Here is a 20,310-nt window from a genome sequence, read left to right as displayed (position 1 = left end):
GTCTGAGAGAGAGAAGGAGGCCCAACCACTGGGAAAATAGGGTTACAGAATGGCCCTGATTTAACAATTGGCTGGTGAATGTGACCCTCTTGTCCCACAGCCTTGAACCTTTCCATGGAGGAGTACAGGGTGCTTTTGTATCCACTATATCCATAAACAGAAGCTGCACTGAGTGACTAAGCTCCACGGTGGGCCCCAGTTCTCACACTTTACACCCAAGTCCAGTAGATTTAGGTCAATCCAGACCCTGTCCACCTGGTTGCTGTAATCTGGGAGAGGTGGGGTTGGGGGAAATAGATGGCCTAAGACTGCCATTTACCAGGAAAGCTGGAAAAGTGAAGTCTGGGAAAATGGTTTCCTGACCCTCTCAGTAAGGTTCTTTGGAGTGGGGCTGCAACCCCTGTGCGAGATACTGACTCTGGTTGTGCTGGGAAAAACTGATGTACCTAGTGCCAAAGTAGACCTTAAACATAAACCCAGTTAAGAACAAAATTTTACAAAAGAGAGGGAAACAACTTTCAAAGTAATGTTAACAAGATAATCAGATATCCAGAAACAGGCAAAAGAAATTACTATGCACATTAAGGAAGAAGAAAATATGGATGAGCCAAAAAATCAAATTAAGAAGTTGGAGGAGACAAAGAATTTGGAACAACTAATCAATGATGCACAAACAAATCTCCTAAATAATTTCAATGAGATAGTTAAATAGATAAAAAATATAAAGAAGACAATAGAAGGAGATGATGCCATCAACATGGAGATGTAAACACCTACTGCAATCTCCTCTCTAGAGATTAAATGAAAAAAGGGCAATCCTGAAGTGTTTGAAAATCTTGAGGAGAATATAGATTGGAAAAGTTCCCTGCAGATTCTTAATTGAAGAAAGAGAAAAATATCAGGTAGGAAACTTCCGTCTTAGACCAGCTGGTCCACTCACTACCCTCTCTCTCATGATCAGTGTGGGAAAGGTACAGAATCAGCAGACAGAAACCCTCACACCAGGAACACAGATTATAAAATCTCTTAGAGCTGTGAGACTTTCACCCACTGCCTGAAGGATCAGGGGACAGGGGAGGAGAATTCAAAGCCCAGGTCAGTGATGGGGAGAAAGACTAAGAAAATATGGACACAGACTGTGATTCCAGTCCTGGTTCTGAAATCCCTTCTCTCACCCTTGAAGGTATAAGCAGCTGATGACTCTTTGCTTGACTTGGGGACAGCTGGAATACTGGGACACTGAAAGAATACTTGGCCACAGGTAAAGTGCAATATGAAGCCAGATTTTGGCTGGGATAGTGAGGGCATAGGAATCCTGCAATTTCAGCTCACCTGGTCTCTGAAGAAAATTAAGTTACCAAAAAGTGCTGGATAGTCCTGAAAGTGCAAGGGAATAGACGCCCTTCTAAAAAGATGCTTCAAACTATTTGTTAGGATGACTAGAACTGGTCTGCATGCCCTGCACAGAAAACCCACCCAATTTTGGCTGAGAAATATGGACAACCCAACTCTCAATGCAGGGCTCTAAAACAAACCCAGGTCTTGTTGAGTGGCAGAAAACAGAGCACCATTGGAAGATGGCAGATCTTTATTACCATACACAGTGAACTTGCCTGGGTACCCAGTGCCTACCTACCATCACTGTGGCAGGACATGATGGGTGCCTGATTTGGGAGAAGACCTGAGGTCAGAACCAATCTGACAGCCAGCCAGTGAGAAAAATAAAGAAATACAGAGATCAAATAAAACCAGCAAGAGAACCAAAAGCAAAAGAGAACACAACCTCCAGAATAAACCAATCAAGAAAATTCAGATGCCTAGTCAACAAAAAAATCCTGAGTCACACCAAGAAACATGAAGATATGGTTCACTCAAAGGAAAAACTAATGCTTAAACTAAGATTAAAGAGTTGAAACAACTAATTAAATAAGGTCACACAAATCTTCTAAATCAAATCAATTAGTTGAAAGAAAATGTGACAAAATTGATGAAAGATATAAAGAAGACACTGGGGGAAAATAAGGAAGTATCTGTAAGCTTGAAAAAATGGCAGAAACTATGTGAAAGAAAGGCACAATAGAAGAGATGACATGCACAATGAAGACATAAAAGAGCAGACTTGGAGAGGCAGAAGAAAGGATTACTGAACTAGAGGACAGGATAACTGAAATTCCAGACACAAAAGAACAGATATGGAAAAGAATGGAAAAATATGAGCAGGGGGTCAGGGACTGAATGACAATATGAAGTGTATGAATATACATGCTATAGGTGTCCCAGAAGGAGAAAAGAAAGGGAAAAGGGGCAGAAAGAATAAGAGAGTAAGTAATCAAGGAGAATTTCTCAACTCTTATGAGAGACATAATATTACAGATTCAGGAAGCACAGCATACCCCAAACAGAATTGAACCAAATAGACCTACTCCAAGACCCTTCCTAATCAGACTGTCAAACATCAAAGACAAAAAGAATTCTGAAAGCAGCAAGAGAAAAGCAATCCATCACAAACAAGGGAAGCTTAATAAGATTAAGTGCTGATGTCTCATTAGAAACCACGGAAGCAGGAAGGCAGTGGTACGGTAAATTCAAGATACAGAAAGAGAAAACCTGCCAGCCAGGAATCCTATATCTGGCAAAACTGCCCTTCAAAAATGAGGAAGAGTTCAAAATATGTACAGATAAACGGACACTGATAGAGCTCATGAGCAGAAGACTTCCTCTACAATACTAAAGGAAATGCTACAGACAGATAGGAAAAGACAGGAGAAAGGTTTGGAGAATAGTATAGAAATGAAGATATCACAAGATAGAAAGAGGGTAAAGACTGGGCATTTGATGCTGAAGGAGTACAGAGTGCTAAACAGGATTGACTGTAAAGATACAGAAATGGATAGCACAATATTGGGTGATGGTAGCACAATATTATAAGTACACTGAACAAGCATGACTGTGAGAATGGTTAAAAGAGGAAGGTTAGATGCATGCAGGACACAAGAAGGAAAGATAGGAGATAAAGACTGGGACTGTATAACTCAGTGAAACTTAGCGTGGTCAATGATTGTGATTAAACATATAAATATAAGAATGTTTTTACATGAGGTAGAACAAAGGAATGTCAGCATTCCAAGGTGTTAAAAATGGGGTCGTTTGAAGAAAAATACAGTCAGTTCAAAACATAATCTATAGTCAACAGTAACATTGTAATATGTTTCCATTAATTATAACAAACCCAATTTACCAAAGCTAAGTGCCTATAAGAGGGGGATATAAGGGAGTATGGTATTCTTGGTATTGTTGCTGTTGTCTGACTTTTCTTTTGTTGCTTTTAAGGTGTTGTTTTTTCCTTCTTTTTCTTTTTTCTGTTTTCCATTTTCCACCTCTCCCTCTTTTTTTGTGGAAGAAATGGAAATATCCTCATATAGATAGTAGTGGTGAATGCATTACTAGGACTAATGTAAATCAGACTAAAGAGTAAAGGATGATATTGATGGTGTTTTAAAGCTTCAACTTCTATGTGAAACCAAAGTAAGAGATGTTTATTATGTGCAAAATCTATATTTTTGTAGCACACTATTTTAACTTGTATGTTCCATTTATTCAAACGATACAATTACGTGAAAAGTTATATAGGGACTGAAATCTGGTCTGTTTGTACAGGTTATTGTGAAGTCCTGATACATCCCAGAGCAATTTGGACAGGTAATAAAAATTTACTTGCAAAGTTCCACTGAGGGACTGGGAGAAAATGTGGAAATATTAAAATATCCCACCTGGGGAATAAATGATATTCTTACAAGCATTGGGGGCTACCAATTTAGAATGCTAAGTCCTCAATCTTGGGACTTGCCCTAATGCAGCCTGTTACTGCAAAGGAAAGGCTAAGCCTACTTAAAATTTTGCCTAAGAATCATTCCCAGGGAACCTTTTTTGTTGTTCAAATGTGGCCACTCTTTCTAAGCAAACTCTGCAGATAAACTCACTGCCCTCCTCCCTATGTGGGACGTGACTCCCATGCGTGTAAATGTCCTTGGCAACATGGGACATGACTCATGGGGATGAGCTTGGCCCTGCCATTGTGAGATTGAGAAAGCCTTCTTGGACAAAAAGGGGGGAGATAAATGAAAAAAAAATAAAGTTTCAGTCGCTGAGAGAACTCAAATAGCATTGAGAGGTCATTCTGGAGGTTATTCTATTTCATTGTAGAGATACACCATTTTAGTTTTAAGTGTATTGAAATAGCTAGAAGGAAATAGCTGAGATGGTTGAATTGACACCCAGTAGCTTTGATTCTTGAAGATGATTGTATAGCTACATTTCTTTAACTGTGTGACAGTGTGATTGTGAAAACTTTGTGGCTCCCACTCCCTTTATCCAGTGTATGGACTGATGAGTAGAAAAATGAGGATGAAATAACATTAATGGGGAAATCTGTGGTGATGGGATGTTTTGGGTGTTCTTTTCAACTTTAATTTTTATTCTTATTCTTTTTTTGTGTGTGATAATGTAAATGTTTAAAAATTGATTGTGGTGATGAATGTACAACTATATAGTCGTACTGTGAACAATTCATGGTACAGTGTGGATGATTGTATCATTTTGAATATATCTCAATAAAAGTGAATGAAAAGTTTAAGACAGCATAAAGTAGAATCTGAAAGAATACATAAATAACAATATTTATGGAAAGAGAAGATACTGCAGATGAAAGTAAAAATATACTAGAGACAAACAAGGTAGATTTGAAAGGCAGAAGAAAGGATAAGTGAACTAGAGGTAGACAAGTGAATTGGAACACACAAAAGAACAAATGGATGAATAAATGGAAATATTTGAGGTGAGTCTCAGGTAAATGATTAACAAGTAACAAACAAATATACAATCACAGGTGTCCCAGAAGAAGAGAAGGGCAAAGGGCCAGGAAGAATATTTGAGGAAATAATGGCTGAAAATTTCTTTACCCTTATAACAGACATAAGTATGCAAATCCAAGAAGCATATTGTAGCCCAAACAGAAAAAATCTTAATAGACCCATTCCAAGACTGCCAAATGCCAAAGAGGAGAAAATCCAGAAAGCAGCCAAAAAAAGAGAAAAAAAAAAAAAAAAACACAATTCATTACATACAAGGGAGCTACATAAGACTAAGTGCTGGCTTTCATCAGGCACCATGGATGTGAGAAGGCAGTGGTTCAGTATATTTAAGATACAGAAAAATTGCCAGCCAAGAAATCTTTATCCAGAAAAGCTCTCCTTCAAAAGTGAAGGAGAGTTTAAAAATATTCAGAGTTAAACAAAGCTGAGAGAGTATGTAAACAAGAGAACTTCCCTGCAAGAAACAATAAAGGGAGTTATGCAACTGAAAATAAATAAGACAGGAGAGAGAGGCTTGGAGGACAGTAAAAAAAGGATAACTGTCAGTAAGGTAATTAAAAGGATGAAAACAGAGAAAAATAATAGATCTGATAAATAAAAACCACAGGATAAAATGGTTGAAGCAAGAATGGCTTTTACATTAATAACATTGAGAGATAATGGACTAAACTCCTCAATCAAAAGACACAGATTGGGAGAATGAATGTAAAAATATGACCCATATATATGATGTTTACAAGAGAATAATTTTAGATATAAAGATGCAAATAGATTGAAAGTGAAAATAAAAACATTGAAAGCCTGGTTAAAAATATTCCATCTAAGCCATAACCAAAAAGAAGAAGGAGGAAAGAAGAGGAGGATGTGGAGGAGGCGGACAAGGAGAAAAAGAAGCAGTAGCAGCAGAAGTAGCTGGGGTAGCTTTACTAATATCAGACAAAATAGACTTTAAATGCAAAAACATTATGAGTCAAAGAAGTGAAGTATATTATAATAAAGGGAAAATTCACCAAAAAGAAATAATCATAAATATTTATGCACCTAATTGAGGTGCCCCAAAGTACATGATGCAAACACTGGCAAAACTGAAGAGAGTAATCTTGATAAGGAAATAGATAATCTGAATAATATGATAAATGAACTAGAGCTAGCAGACATATATAGAATATTGACCCTGAAACAGCATGATATACATTCTTCTCTAAGACTCAGGAACATTCTCCAAGATAGACCACATGCTAGGGCACAAAATAGATCTAAATAAATTTACAAAGATTGAAATTTTACAAAGAACTTTCTCTGATCATAATGGAATGAAGCTGGAAACCAATAACAGGCAGAGAAATGGAAAATTCTCAAATTTATGGAGGTTAACAACACACACTTACACAATCAATGTGTCAAAGAAGAAATAACTAGAGAAAACAGTAAATATCTTGAGATGAATGAAAATAAGAACACAATATATCAGAATTAAAGGGATGCAGTGAAGACAAGGCTGAGAGGAAAACTTATAGCCCTAAATGCCTGCATTAACAGGAAGAAAGAGCTAAACCCAAAAACCTAACTGAACAACTGGAGAAACTAGAAAAAGAACACCAAGGTAATCCAAAAGGAAACAGAAAGAAAGAAATAAAAAAGATTAGAGGAGAAATAAATGGGACAGAGAACAACAGCAGCAGCAACAACAACAACAACAACAAAAAACACAATAGAATCAATAAAACCAATCCCTGGTTCTTTGAGAAGATCAATAAAATTGAGAAACCCTTAGCTAGACTGACTAAGACAAAAAAAGAGAGATGACAGAAATAAAATGACAAATGAGAGGGAGGTCATTACTGCAGACCCAAAAGAAATAAAATAGATCATAAGAGATTGCTATGGACAACTGTATGTCAACAAACCAGACAAATTAGACAAAATGGACAATTTCTTAGAAACACACAAACAACCTTCATTGACACTAGAAGACATAGAAGATCTAAACAAACCAATCATGAGAAAAGAGATTAAGTCATTCATAAAACATTCCCGACAAAGAAAATCCCAGTACCAGATGGTTTCACAGGTGTATTTTAAGAAGCATTCCAATAATAATTAACAGCATTCCTGCTCAAATTCTTCCAAAAAACTTGAAGAAGAAAGAACACTGCCTAAATCATTATAGAAGCCAACATCACCCTAATAACAAAGCTTTAAAAAAGATAACAAAAGAAAATACAGACCAACCTCACTAAGGAATTTAGGGGAAAACTCCTCACCAAAATACTTGCAAATCAAGGCCAAAGGAACATTAAAAGAATTATACACCATGAATAAGTGGATTTTATCCCAGGTATGCAAAGTGTGGTTCTACACAAGAAAATCAGTTAATGTAATACACCACACCAAAAAATTGGTAGGGAAAAAACACATGATCATCTTGATTTGATGCAGAAAAGGCATTTGCCACAATGCAGCATCCTTGCCTGATAAAAACATTTCAATAGTTAGAGATAGAAGTGAACTTCCTCAATATGATAAAGAGCTATATGAAAAACCCACAGCTAACATTGTACACAATGATGAGAGACTGAAGACTTTTCCTCCAAGACTGGGAAGAAGACAAAGATGCCCACTGTCACCACTGTTTTTCAACATTGTGATAGAAGATGTATCTTTAGCAATTAGGCAAGAAAAGAAATAAAAGTCATCCAAATTGTAAGAAAGAAGTAAAACTGCCACTATTTGCAGATGACATGATCCTAAATTTAGAAAATCCTGAAATACTATGACAAAACAACTTGACCTAATAAATGAGATCAGCAAAATGGATGGAAACAAGATCAACACACAAAAATCAGTAGAGATAATCAAGAAAAAAGCTCCATTCACAAGAGCAACTAAATGAATCAAATATCTAGGAATAAACTGATCCAAGTATGTACAGGACTTGTACACATAAAACTACAAGCATTGATAAAAGGAATCAAAGTAGACCTAAATAAATGGAAAGATATTCCATGTCCATGGTTTGGAAGGGTAAATGTTGTTAAGATGTCAATTCTACCCAAATTGATCTACAGATTCAATGCAATACCAATAAAAATTCCAAAAACTTTCTTTGCAGAAATATAAAAGTTAACACATTTAGTTGGAGAGAAATGGGCCTTGAATAGCCATAAATATCTTGAAAAAGCAGAATGAAGTGGGGGGACTCAGGCTTCCTGACTTGAAAGCATTTAAAGTCCCAGTGGTCAAAACTGCATGCTATTGGCATAAAGATAGACATATTGATCAGTGGAATCAATTTGAGAGTTCAGAAATAGATCCTCCAATCTAGTCTCAATTGAGTATTGCCAAGTCTTTCAAATCCACTCAACTGGGTCAGAACAGACTCTTCAAAAAATGGTGTTGGAAGAACTGGATAGCTATATCCAAGAGAATGAAAAAGAACCCCTATCTCACACCTTATAAAAAATTAAGTCAAATTGTTCCAAAGTCCTAAGTGTATGAGCCAGTTCCATAAAATATCCTTAAGAAAATATAGGGAAACAACTTCAAAACCTAGTGATAGGAGGTAGCTTCTTAGACATTACCCCCAAAGCACAAGCAAAGAAAGAAATTATAGAAATATGTCACCTCCACAAAATTCAACAGCTTAGTGAATCAAAGGTCTTTGTCAAAATGGTATAAAGGCAGACAGCTCAATGAAAGAAAACATTTGGAAAACATATCTGATAAGTATTTTATATCCAGAATATATAAAGAAATCCTACAACTCAACAATGAAAAGACAAACAACCCAATTAAAAAATGGGCAAAAGTCATGAATAGACATTTTTCCAAGGAGGAAATACAAATGGCTAAATAAAACAAATGATAAATACTCATCTTCACTAGCTATTGGAGAAAGGCAAATCAAAACCACAGAGATGTCATTCCACATACTAGAATGACCACAATTAAACAAAAGACCAGAAGTGTTGTAAAGCATGTGGAGAAATATAAACACTTCTTCATTGCAGGTTGCAACACAAAATGGTACAGTCACTGTGAAAAATTTTGATGGTTCCTCAGAAAACTAAATATAGAGTTGCCTTATGATCCAGCAATACTGCTATTCAGTATAAACCCAGAAGATCTGAAAGCGGTGATGTGAACAAACACTTTCACACCAATATTTATAACATCATTATTCACAATTGCCAAAAGATGGAAAGAACCCAGGTGCCCATCAACTCATGATCAGATAAAGAAAATGTAGTATATACAGACAATGAAATATTACTCAGCAATAAGTAGGAATGAAGTCCTGAAGCATGTGTCTAAATGGTTGAACCTTAAGGACAATATGCTGAGTTAAACAAGACAGGCACAAAAGGACAAAGTTTGTCTAATCTCACTGATATGACCTAATCATGATACATGAATTCATAGTCATAAAATCTAGAATATAGCTTACCAGGAGATGGAATGAGGCTAGATAATGGGGAGTGGTTCCTTAATATATGTACAATGTTTAACTAGGATGAATGTACACAGTTGGAAATGGATAGAGGTGATAGTACAACATTTTTATAAGTGCAAGTAGTGCTGAGTTATATGTGAATGTGGTTGAAAGGGGTAGTTTAGAGTCACATATGTCACCAGAAAGAAAGCTAGAGTTTAAAATCTGGGAATACATAACACAGTGAATCTTGTGGTGGACAATGACTGTAATTAACCCTATACATGTAAGTTCTTTCATGAACTAGAAGAATTTTATGACACTTTTACAAGCAGATAATAATAGAGTTATATATGGGAGAAAAGTACCTATTGCAAACTCTGAGCTATTGTTAACAATATTATCTTAATATTTTTGCAAATGTAAGAAATGCACCACATCAATACTAGGGGTCAGTGATGGGTGGTGGGGAGAGAAGGAGTAGGGGAAGTTTTGGGTTTTCTTTTTCTTTTTAATTATTTTTTTGGAGTGTCAAAATGTTCTAAAACTGTGGTGATTAATTGAAAAATATATGATGATACTCTGAGTAATTGTATACATTGGATGGATTTTATGGTGTGAGAATATATCACAATAAAATTTTATTTTTAAAATGAAAGAAAGATAAGGAGTAACAAATGTACAACACCAACAGTAGGGTTCAACAATGATGTTGGGGATAAGGGATATGGAATATTTTGGGTTTCCTTTTATATTTATATTTTTTTCCTTTTCCTTTTTTGGAGCAATGAAAATACTCTAAAATTTTGGTGATGAATGCACAAATATGTGATGACACTGCTAGCCATGGATTGCATAATTTTGGTGGACTCTAATATATCTCAATAAAATGGCATTAAAAAATCCCACTCATGGTAACTCCTAAAAGAATAAGATACACAGGAATAAATTTAATGAAGCAAAGAAATGATTTGTGTACCTAAAACTACAAAATGTTGAAATAAATAAATAAATGACAAAAGTAAATGGCAAGAAATTCCATTTTAATGGGTAGAAGACTTATTATTAAGATATCAACACTACATAAAGTAATTTACTTATTCAATGAAATACATATCAAAATCCCAGAAGTCTTTTTCATAAAAATTAACAGCCAGTCCTCAAATTCATATGGAAACTCAAGAAACCCCAAAGAGCCAAATCAATATTTCCAAGGAAGAACAAAGTTGGAGGTCTCATCCTTCCCAATTTCAAAACTTCCTACAAAGTCACAGTAATCAAAATTATGTAGTACTGACTGAAAGATAGACAAGTGGACCAGAGATTTCAGAAGTAAATCTAACTGATTTTTGAAAAGGGTGCCAAGTAAATTAATTGGGGAAAGAATGGTCTCTTTAACAAATAGTGCTAGTAAAACTGGATATCTACTTGCAAAAGAATGAAGCTAGACCCTTACCTCATACAATATACAAGAATTAACTAAAAGTGGTCAAGGACCCCAACTTAAGAGTGAAAACAATAAAACTATTACAAGAAAAGTTAGGGGAAAACTTTATAACCATGGATTTGGTAGTGATATCTTAAATATGACACCAAAACCTGAGCAACAAAAGAAAAAATAGATAAAATGGACTTTGTCAAAATTTAAAACTTTTGCTTATCCAAGGACACTATGAAGAAAGTGAAAAGACAATCTATGGAATGGGAGAAAATAATTGCTAACCATATATCTGATAGGGGTATAATATCAAGAATATACAAAGAACTGCTGTAACTTAATATTAAAATACAAATAATACAATTCTAAAATGGGCAAGGTGCTTGAATATACATTTTTTCAGTGAAGACATACAAATGGAGAGTATGCAGATAAAATGATGGTCATCATCATAGGTAATTAGGGCAACTCAAATCAAAGCCACAATGATATACCCCCTCACATCCACTCAGTTAGCTATTACATAAAAATATAAAATAATGTGTTGACAAGGATGTGAAGAAATAGGAAACCTTATACATTGTTGATGGGAATGTAAAATGGTTAGCCACAGTGGAAATTAGTTTGGTGGTACATAGAATTATCATATGACCCAGCTATCCAACTTATTGGTATATACCCAAAATAAATGAAAGCAGGGACATAAACAGATATTTGAACACCTTGTTATTGAAAGTAACCCAGTGTCATTCTACAGATGAATGGATAAACAAAATGTGGTATAGTCTCACAAGGGAATATAATTGAGCCAAAAAAGGAATGAAGTTATGATACATGCTACAACATGGATGAACCTTGAAGATAATGTTTAGTGAAACAAGCCAGACACAAAAAGTTAAATACTGTATGATCTTGCTTATATGAAATATCTAGAGAAGCAAACTTCAGTGATTCAGATAGTAGTTTATAGTTTACCAGGGGTGGAGGTAGGGTAGGAAGAGGAGATATTTATTAATGCATACAGTTTCTGTTGGATATCATGAAAATTTGGGGTAATGCATATTGGTGATGGGAGCACAATATTTGAAAGTAATTTATAGTACTAAATTGTACATTGGAAGGTGGTTAAAATGGGGAATTTTGAATTGTATATTTGTCATAACAATAAAAAGTCACTCTGTAGGGTTGGCCACAGGCTGGAACCTCTGCTGCAGGTGACATTGCAGCCCTGAGCCTGAATTTCCCAGGGGAAATGGGCAGGTTGGACATTCCATCAAGAGTTTAAGTTGAAGTCTTCAGCAGACATTCCTCTGAACCCTGGCACCTTAGTTCTTGCTGTTAAGATTGGAGAAGGCCCACCAACTCCTGAATGGAGGAGACTTACCCATATTTTGGAGCATAAACTCCTTAAAGTCAACTGATTGCTGATGTTAATCCCATATACAAAATATCTCTATAGCAAAAACTAGGCCAGTGTTTGACCACAAAACTGGACACCATAACTAGCCAAAGTGACATGAAAAATTAACCATCACACCATAGAATCTACAATTCCATCCTAGGTATTTACCCAGGAGAAATGAAGATATATGTCCACAAAAAGATGCACACATAAATGTTAATAGTAATGTTACTTGTAATATCCCAAACCTGGAAATAACCCAGATATTCACCCATTTCTTAAATGATAAGCAATTTGGGTCATAGTCTCATGATATAATGCTGTCCAGGAATAATAAAAAAATAGACTCCTGATACACATAATAATATGAATGAATCTCAAAAACAGTGTGCTGAGTGAAATTAATCAAACCTAGGAGAGTACATATTTTATTATCTGATTTATATGAAGCCCTAGAAATGACAAGTCTAACCTATAGTGACTGAAAGCCGGTCAGTGGTTGTCTGGGGCTGGTATTTGGGGGAGGCTGGACTAGAATGACCCTTGCAGAATATTTAGAAATGAAGGGGGCATTCTACATCTTGATTGTGGTGGTGGTTGCAGGGTGAGTAGGGATTGTTCAAAACACCAAAATGTACAGCCAGAATGGGTGTATATTATTGCATATAATTTATACCTCAGTGAAGTTGATTTTAAGACAGGAAAGGATATTTATGCTAAAGATCAAGAGACTTAAAAGAGTGATAGAAATAAAGTGTTTGTACTTTGGGTTCTAATTCAAATATATCAACCAGGTAAAGAGAATGTTGAGGCAATGTGGAAAATTACACACAAATGGTGTATTGTATGAAATTAAGAAATTAACAATATTGTGCTGTTATACTTCTATTATGGGTAAAACAAGTTGTGTCTGTCAGTGATATTAAAAATTCTAGATTACCAGAAAAAGAAGAAAATAAATGAGGGGATTGAAAAATCAAGAAGAAAAGACCAAAATATTGGTTGCTGAAATAGGTGATGGAGGTTCACTGATCATGAAAGTTCTTTGCACTATTCTCTCTTACTTTTAATTATTTTTGGGAATTTTCCATCATAAGAAACATAAAAACAATTTAACTACATACTTTCTACCTAATGGGTGATTTATGCTTCTTTTATTGAACCCTAATAATACATTGTCTGTAAATCCATATGATATAAATATCCCTAAACACTAGCCTTCATAAATAGGCAGTAAGACAATGTGCCTAGATTATAGTACATATTTTGTGGCAAATAAGTGTTTCTTGAATTTACCTTGTCAGCATCAGCAGATCACAAATGTATTGCATATACAGAATAATAAATAATTATTAAATTATTTATTTAATAAAAATACATTATCCTAAAATATTTTAATATAGCATAATATGCACATTTATTATAATAAGTAAATATAATTTTAATAAAGAAAAAATTAACATATTAGCTTCCCAGGGCTGTTATAACAAATTATTACAAACTTGGTGGCTTAAAACAACAGAAATTTATTCTCTCACACTATCCTGGAGGCTAGAAGTCTAAAAGCCAGATGTCAAAAGAGTCATGTCCCCTCTGGGTAAAATTTTTGAGGAACCATCAAATTGTTTTCCACAGTGACTAAACCAATTTACAATTCTACCAGCAATGCATGAGGGTTCCAATTTCTCCACATCCCCATCAACACTTTTTATTTTTCACTTTTTAAATTATAGTTAATCTAATAGTTGTGAATTGCAATATTATGGTGTTCTTGGTTTGCATTTCCCTGATGCATAGTGATGTTGAGCATCTTATCATGTGCTTATTAGGTGTTGATGAATCTTCTTTGGAGAAATACCTATTTTATCATTGTAGTTTTGTTTTTGAGTTGTAAGAGTTATTTTTATATTCTGTATATGAAACCCATTTCACATATATGATTTTCAACTATTTTATCTCATTCTGAGAGGTTGTCCTCTCACTTTCTTGACAGTGTTGCTTGATGCACAAAAATTTCTAATGCTGATGAAGTTAAGTTTATATTTTTTATTTTGTTGCTCATGATTTTGTGCCATATTTTAAAAACTATTGCCAAATTTAAGGTAATGAAGATCTTCCCTCTTTTGTCTTCTAAGAATTTTATAGGTTTTTCTCCTAAATTTAGGTCTTTGACCCATCTTGGGCTAACATTTGTATATGGTGTAAGGTAAGTATGCTGGTTTGGATATATTATGTCCCCCCTCCCCAAAAGCCAGGTTTTAATGCAATCTTGGATGATTGGATTACTTTATTTCCATGGAGATGTGACTCTCCCAAGGAGAGGTGAATCATTTTGATTAGATATTTCCATGAAGATGTAGCCCCACCCATTCAGGGTGGGTCTTAATTAGATCAGCTGAGTCTTTTTAGAGGTGCTTGGGCACTGAAAGAGATGCTAGGAGCTGACCTAGATGCTTTCTGATGCTTACAGATACTTAGAGATGCAGACAGAAGGATATTTGGAAATGCTAAGCTGAAAGAAACCCAGAGACATTTTGGAGAATGCCATTTTGAAATGCAACCCAGGGGCAAAGGAACAGCAAACACCAGCCATGTGCCTTCCCAGCTGAGAGAGGTTTTCCAGGTGCCATCAGTAATTCTTCAGTGAAGGTATCCTCTTGTGGATGCCTTATTTTGGACACTTTTATAGTTGTATAACTGTAAATTTGTAGCCAAATAAACTCCCTTTATAAAAGTCAACCCATTTCTGCTATGTTGCATAATGGCAGAATTAGCAAACTGAAACAGTAAGGGTAAAAATTAATTCCTTTTCATGAAGATATCCATTTTTCCAAGTGACATTTGTTGAAGAGATCACGCTTTCCCCATTGAATAGTCTCCCCACCTATAGTCAAAATTTAATTTACCATAGATGTTAGGGTTTATTTGTGGGCTCCCAAATCTGTTCCATTGATCTATATATCTGTCTTTATGCCAGAACCACACTGTCTTGATGTTGTGGTTTGTAATAAGTTTTGATATTCGAAAGTGTATGTTTCCAACTTTGTTCTTCATTTTCAAGATTGTTTGGCTATTTTAAATTCCTTTTCCATATAAAATTCAAGAACAGCTTGTCAATTTCTGCAATTAAACTAAACAATAGCTGAGATATGCAATACTCTGTATATTTTCTTGGGATAGAGTTGGAAAATCTTGGAAGTAATTTAATTATTTTAGGCTATTTATTTTTTCCTATTCTTTTGTTTTGGCTTTGTTTGAAAAGTTTTTTTTTATTGTCTGCTTTTTTTAAACTGTTTGACAATTTTTTTTAAAAAAATGAGCAAAACCCAACAATAGCTGAGATTTCAGTAAGGATTTTGTCAAATCTTTAGGTGAATTTGGGGATAATTGCCATATTAACATATTAGGTCTTTTGATCCTTGACCTTGGGATGTCTTTCCATGTCTTTGGGCTTTCATTTCTTTGAACAATGTTTTGTAGTATGCACTATACAAGTCTTCCACTTCTTTTGTTAAACTTATTACTGGGTCTTATATTTTTATGCTCTTGTTCATTTAATAGTTACCTTAATTTCATTTTCGGATCATTCATGATGTATGAAATGCAATTGATTTTTGTATATTGATATTCTATCTTGAAATTTCCAGAACTCATTTGCTAGTTCTAATAGTTTTAAGTGAATTCCTTAGGATTTTAGAACAGAAAATTATGTCATCTGAAAATAGTTTTACTCTTTCCTTTCTGTTTGGATACCTTCCATGTAGAATCAATTGATTTTGGACAAAGATTCCAAGAAAATTAAATGGGAAAGGAATGGTGCTGGAACAATTGGATATTTATATGCAAAAGAATGAAGTTGGATCTTGTGCCAGATTGGATATATTATGTCCCCAAAAAGCCATGATCTTTAATGCAATCTTGTGGGGGCAGATTTATTAATCTTGTTGATTAGGATGTGATCTCTTGATTGAATGTTTCCATGGTGATTTGACCCTGCTCATTCAAGGTAGATCTTAATTAGATAATTGTAGTCCTTTAACAAGTGCTCATACAGAGCAGCTGAGAGAGATTTTTGGAGGCAGCCATTGGAAGCAGGTGCTTAGAGATGCCAGCCCAGAGATTCCTCCAGAGAAGCTAAGAGAGAGAATCTCAGAGCCATTTTGGAGAATGCCATTTTGAAAAGCAACCCTGGAGCAAGGGATCAGCAGATTCCCGCTATGTGTCTTCCCAGCTGACAGAGGTTTTCCAGATACCATTGGCTGTTCTTCAGAGAAGGTATCCTCTTGCTGATAACTTAGTTTGGACACTCTTATGACCTTTGAACTGTAAAATTGTACCCAAATAAATCTCCTTTATGAAAGCCAACCCATTTCTAGTATTTGCATAATGGAAACATTAACAAACTGGAACAGACCTCTACATTAAACTATACATAAAAATTAACTTAAATTTATCCCAGACTTAAATGGAAGATCTAAAACTATAAAATAGTTTGAAGAAAACATAGGAGTAAATCTTCATGGTCATGGATTAGGCAATAATGACACCAAAAGAACAAGCGATAGAAGAAAAAAATAAATTGGACTTCATCAAAATTAACATTTTAATGCTTTAAATGACACCATCAAGAATGTGAAAAGAAAGAATGGAAAAATTATTTTCAAATTATATATCTGATCAAGGAATTGTATGAAGAAAAATTAAAATCTTAGAATTCAAGACTGAAAAGACAAATATCCCAATTAAAAATGGGAAAATATCTGACCAGTATTTTTTCCAAAGAAGATATATAAATGTTCAGCATCATTCATCATTAGGGAAATGCAAATCAAAACCACATTTAGGTACCATTCTTTATCCACCAGAATGGCCATGATGAAAAAGATAGACAATAATTTCCTTTAAGCACATCACTTATGGAAATGTTAAGTGAAGTAGACACTTTGGAAAACAGTTCAGCAGTTTATTTTAAAGATATTTATATTACCAAGCAATTCCACTCCTAGATGTGTATTCAAGAGCACTGACAATGTATGTTAACACAAAGACTTCTATAGGAATGGCCATGATCCATTATAGCCCCGAAGTGGAAAAACCCAAATATACATCAGCTTTTAAAGGATGAAAACAAAATGTGGTATATCCATATATAGACTACTCATTGAAAATAAAAATGAATGAAGCACTGATACATGCTAAAAACTTCAAAATCATGCTCAATGAAAGAAGCAAGACAATAAAGAAAACATATGATTCTGTTTGTATGAAATGTTCAAAGTAAATCTATATAGTGAGAAAATAGATAAAAGGTTGCCCAGGGATAGGGGCAGGAATGAGGAGTGACTGTAAATGGTCAGGAGGCTTATTTTCAGGAGATGCAAATGGTCTAAAATTAGATTGCCCTGATCAGTGTACAACTCTGTAAATACATTAATATTCATTGAATTATACACTTAAAATGAGTGAATTTCTCAGAGTATAAATTATATTTCATTAACAGTGTTGAATAATAGAGAAACCTGAGACCAAGTTCTTTGATTTGAATCCTGTGTGAACTTGGACAAGTTACCTAACCCATTTTTCAATTTCTTAACTGATAGTTATCAGAAGTATTTATTAACAGAAATGTGAGCATTATATTAATTGAAGCATAAAAATTCTTTAGGACAGTGCTTTTTGCATTTCATGTCCCAGCCAGGTTTCAGTTGTTATTATTTTTTGTCAGTGAAAATATTGTCATCATCATCATTATTAGCTTCTGGTTTCTCAAGGAAGACCTTTTCCATGAGGACTTACTATTATAAACAGCCTCCCCTGAAGAACCAACATACACACACACTGACACAAACTCTTACACACATACCTTCACACACTCATGCGCAAATGCACTCACACACATGCATATGCATTAATGCATACTCTCAATCACATACCCTCACATAATCATGCATAGGACAGTCACTTACACACGTACACAGGCACACAGGGTTTCACACATGCATGCACTTACACACACACTAACATGCACACACTCTTCTTACCTGATCTAGGGTAGGTCAATATGATGACATCATCATCTCTCACCAAAAACTCATCCTGGGCAAAGAGAAGATCCTCTTTGCTGGTGAATAAAGAGCTCATCTTTGTCCCCTCAAACAAAAATAATGGCTTAGACATATTGTACTGTCCTCTTGTTCAGTGAAGCTTCCAGGACCACTGGATCTGAGTTCTGATCTTGGATTGAATGGCCCCTTTAAATAAGTCAGAAAAGGAATTGGAACATCCAAGGGGACCTGAAGCCCAATACTCTGTCTTTGACAGCCCCTGAAGATCCTTGGAAGCTCCCAAAGAGCAGGTCTTACTCAATAGTTGGGTGAATTGAGTGGAGCTTGACAGAGTCAAGGACTGCCCCTTAGACATGGGAAAACCCTGACAGGTTATAAAAGGATGAAAACCAGACCAGTAAATAGGAGAGGGGGATCTAGGCAAAGGACAGGGGAGAGCAGCTGAGGGAGGAGAGGCAACCAGGGCTCTCCACTTTAAGAAACTGAGGTTGGAAGGGGCTGGTGGGCTCCTTCAGTTCTCCCTGCAAGTCTGTGGCTCTGAAAGAGATTCAAAGAGTCCATTCCTTTCTCAGGATTCTCACTGCCCCTTCACCCAGTTCCAAGTATGCCTGATAAGATTTTTCTGGTGCAAAACAGGAAATGAGACAAAAGAGGCTTACTGTTATTTCACTTAAAAGGTGTCTTAAAAACTCTGGTTTCAGTCCTGTGTGGAAGCCCAGGGCCAGAAAAATTTCCAAGATTCTCTAAAACATAAGCACACAGCAGCCTGCATGACCCAGGGCAGTTAATCAAAATGTAACCAGCCTCCCTCAGAGGGAGGGAGCATGCAGATAATCAATTCTCCCTTCTGTAACTGATTAAATAAATCTTTTCAAGGTCCATTGGTTCCTGGAACCAAGGTTGTTACACTCTTCCTAGCAAGTAGCTAACCTGTGTGTTGCAAGACATCTTTATCACATACCCACTGAAATGTTCTTGTTTTGGGTCCCTATAACTGGCCCTGCAGACTCCAACTTAACCACACAGTGCCTCCACACAGAGTTCAGAACCAGCCACTATCAGAGCAACTTGACTGACTTCTTGCTTCACCCCTGTAAGTTCCTATAATAAATTGTCTCACTTCTTTCCTGTTTTCTTAGGACTCTGCTGGACCAGGCATTGTGAGCTGGAACAATTGCAAAGCCAGCCAGGAGACTAAAGAAACCCTGGCCACTGGTGGCATGAACTTAGGAAAGGGAGATCCCCCAGGTTGAACATGAGGATGGCCAGCAACATCTATGTGGGGAGGGGTGGCTATGCTCTAGATGAATAGGGTCCTCTGAGGTAGTACAGAGATGCTTGTAACTCTGCAGCTGGACTAAGAGCTCTTCTTCCACAGGCCAAAGGACTATTAGGATTTCATAAAGAAAAGAAAAGCCACTAGGCTGCCACAGCAGTAGCCTGGCCACACTTGGAGGCTGTGCATGCAGCTATGGAAAAGACCTTAGTAGCCAAGTTGGCAGTCCACTGCTGGGAAGAAGAGTTAGAGAGAGACATGCAGGAGCTCCCGATCAAAGGGTACCTTCCCCCAGACATACTGTGACAATACATCACTATAAACTTCCAGCAGACCAATGAGAATAAATGCCACCAATGAAGAATTAGAGAGATTGGGCAATATGGTTCCCGGCTCACAGTACATTTAATAACCATGTCTGACCAATGAAAATCCTAATGATACCTGGAAAATGAATATTGGTTTTTAAGAGCCTAATAAAGTAACACCTCCTTTGTTTGTAGCTGTGCTGAATAAAGCTAACTTGTTGCAAAATATGGGTACTTTGCTAAGCAAGTTTCATTTTGAATTAGACATTGCTAATGTTTCTTTAGAATTTTCGTAGACCCTTCCAGCCAGGCTGCATTAACCTTCATGTGCAAAGGACAATGGACATTTGCTGTATTTTCAGAGGGCCCTTCATAGTCCTATTATCTTCCATGATCTGGTTGTGCAAGATGTAAAATCATGGAATTTCCCCCAAAATGGAACTCTGTTTCATTACGTTGATGATGTTATGCTAATCAGTAATTCTTTTGCAGACCTAGCAACTGCCACTAACACTGTT

General features: G+C 35.8%; 1 pseudogene; it reads right to left on the bottom strand.

Annotated features, from left to right (window-relative positions):
• LOC119524799 overlaps window positions 1–18,473 on the bottom strand; it is an 89,547-nt pseudogene extending 71,074 nt beyond the window's left edge.
• Window positions 18,474–20,310: the final 1,837 nt, after the last annotated feature.

Source organism: Choloepus didactylus (assembly GCF_015220235.1).
Source record: "Choloepus didactylus isolate mChoDid1 chromosome 13 unlocalized genomic scaffold, mChoDid1.pri SUPER_13_unloc1, whole genome shotgun sequence".
Taxonomy (NCBI): domain Eukaryota; kingdom Metazoa; phylum Chordata; class Mammalia; order Pilosa; family Megalonychidae; genus Choloepus; species Choloepus didactylus.
The sequence above is the reverse complement of the archived record's forward strand: the minus strand, read 5'-3'. Positions and strand labels throughout refer to the sequence as shown.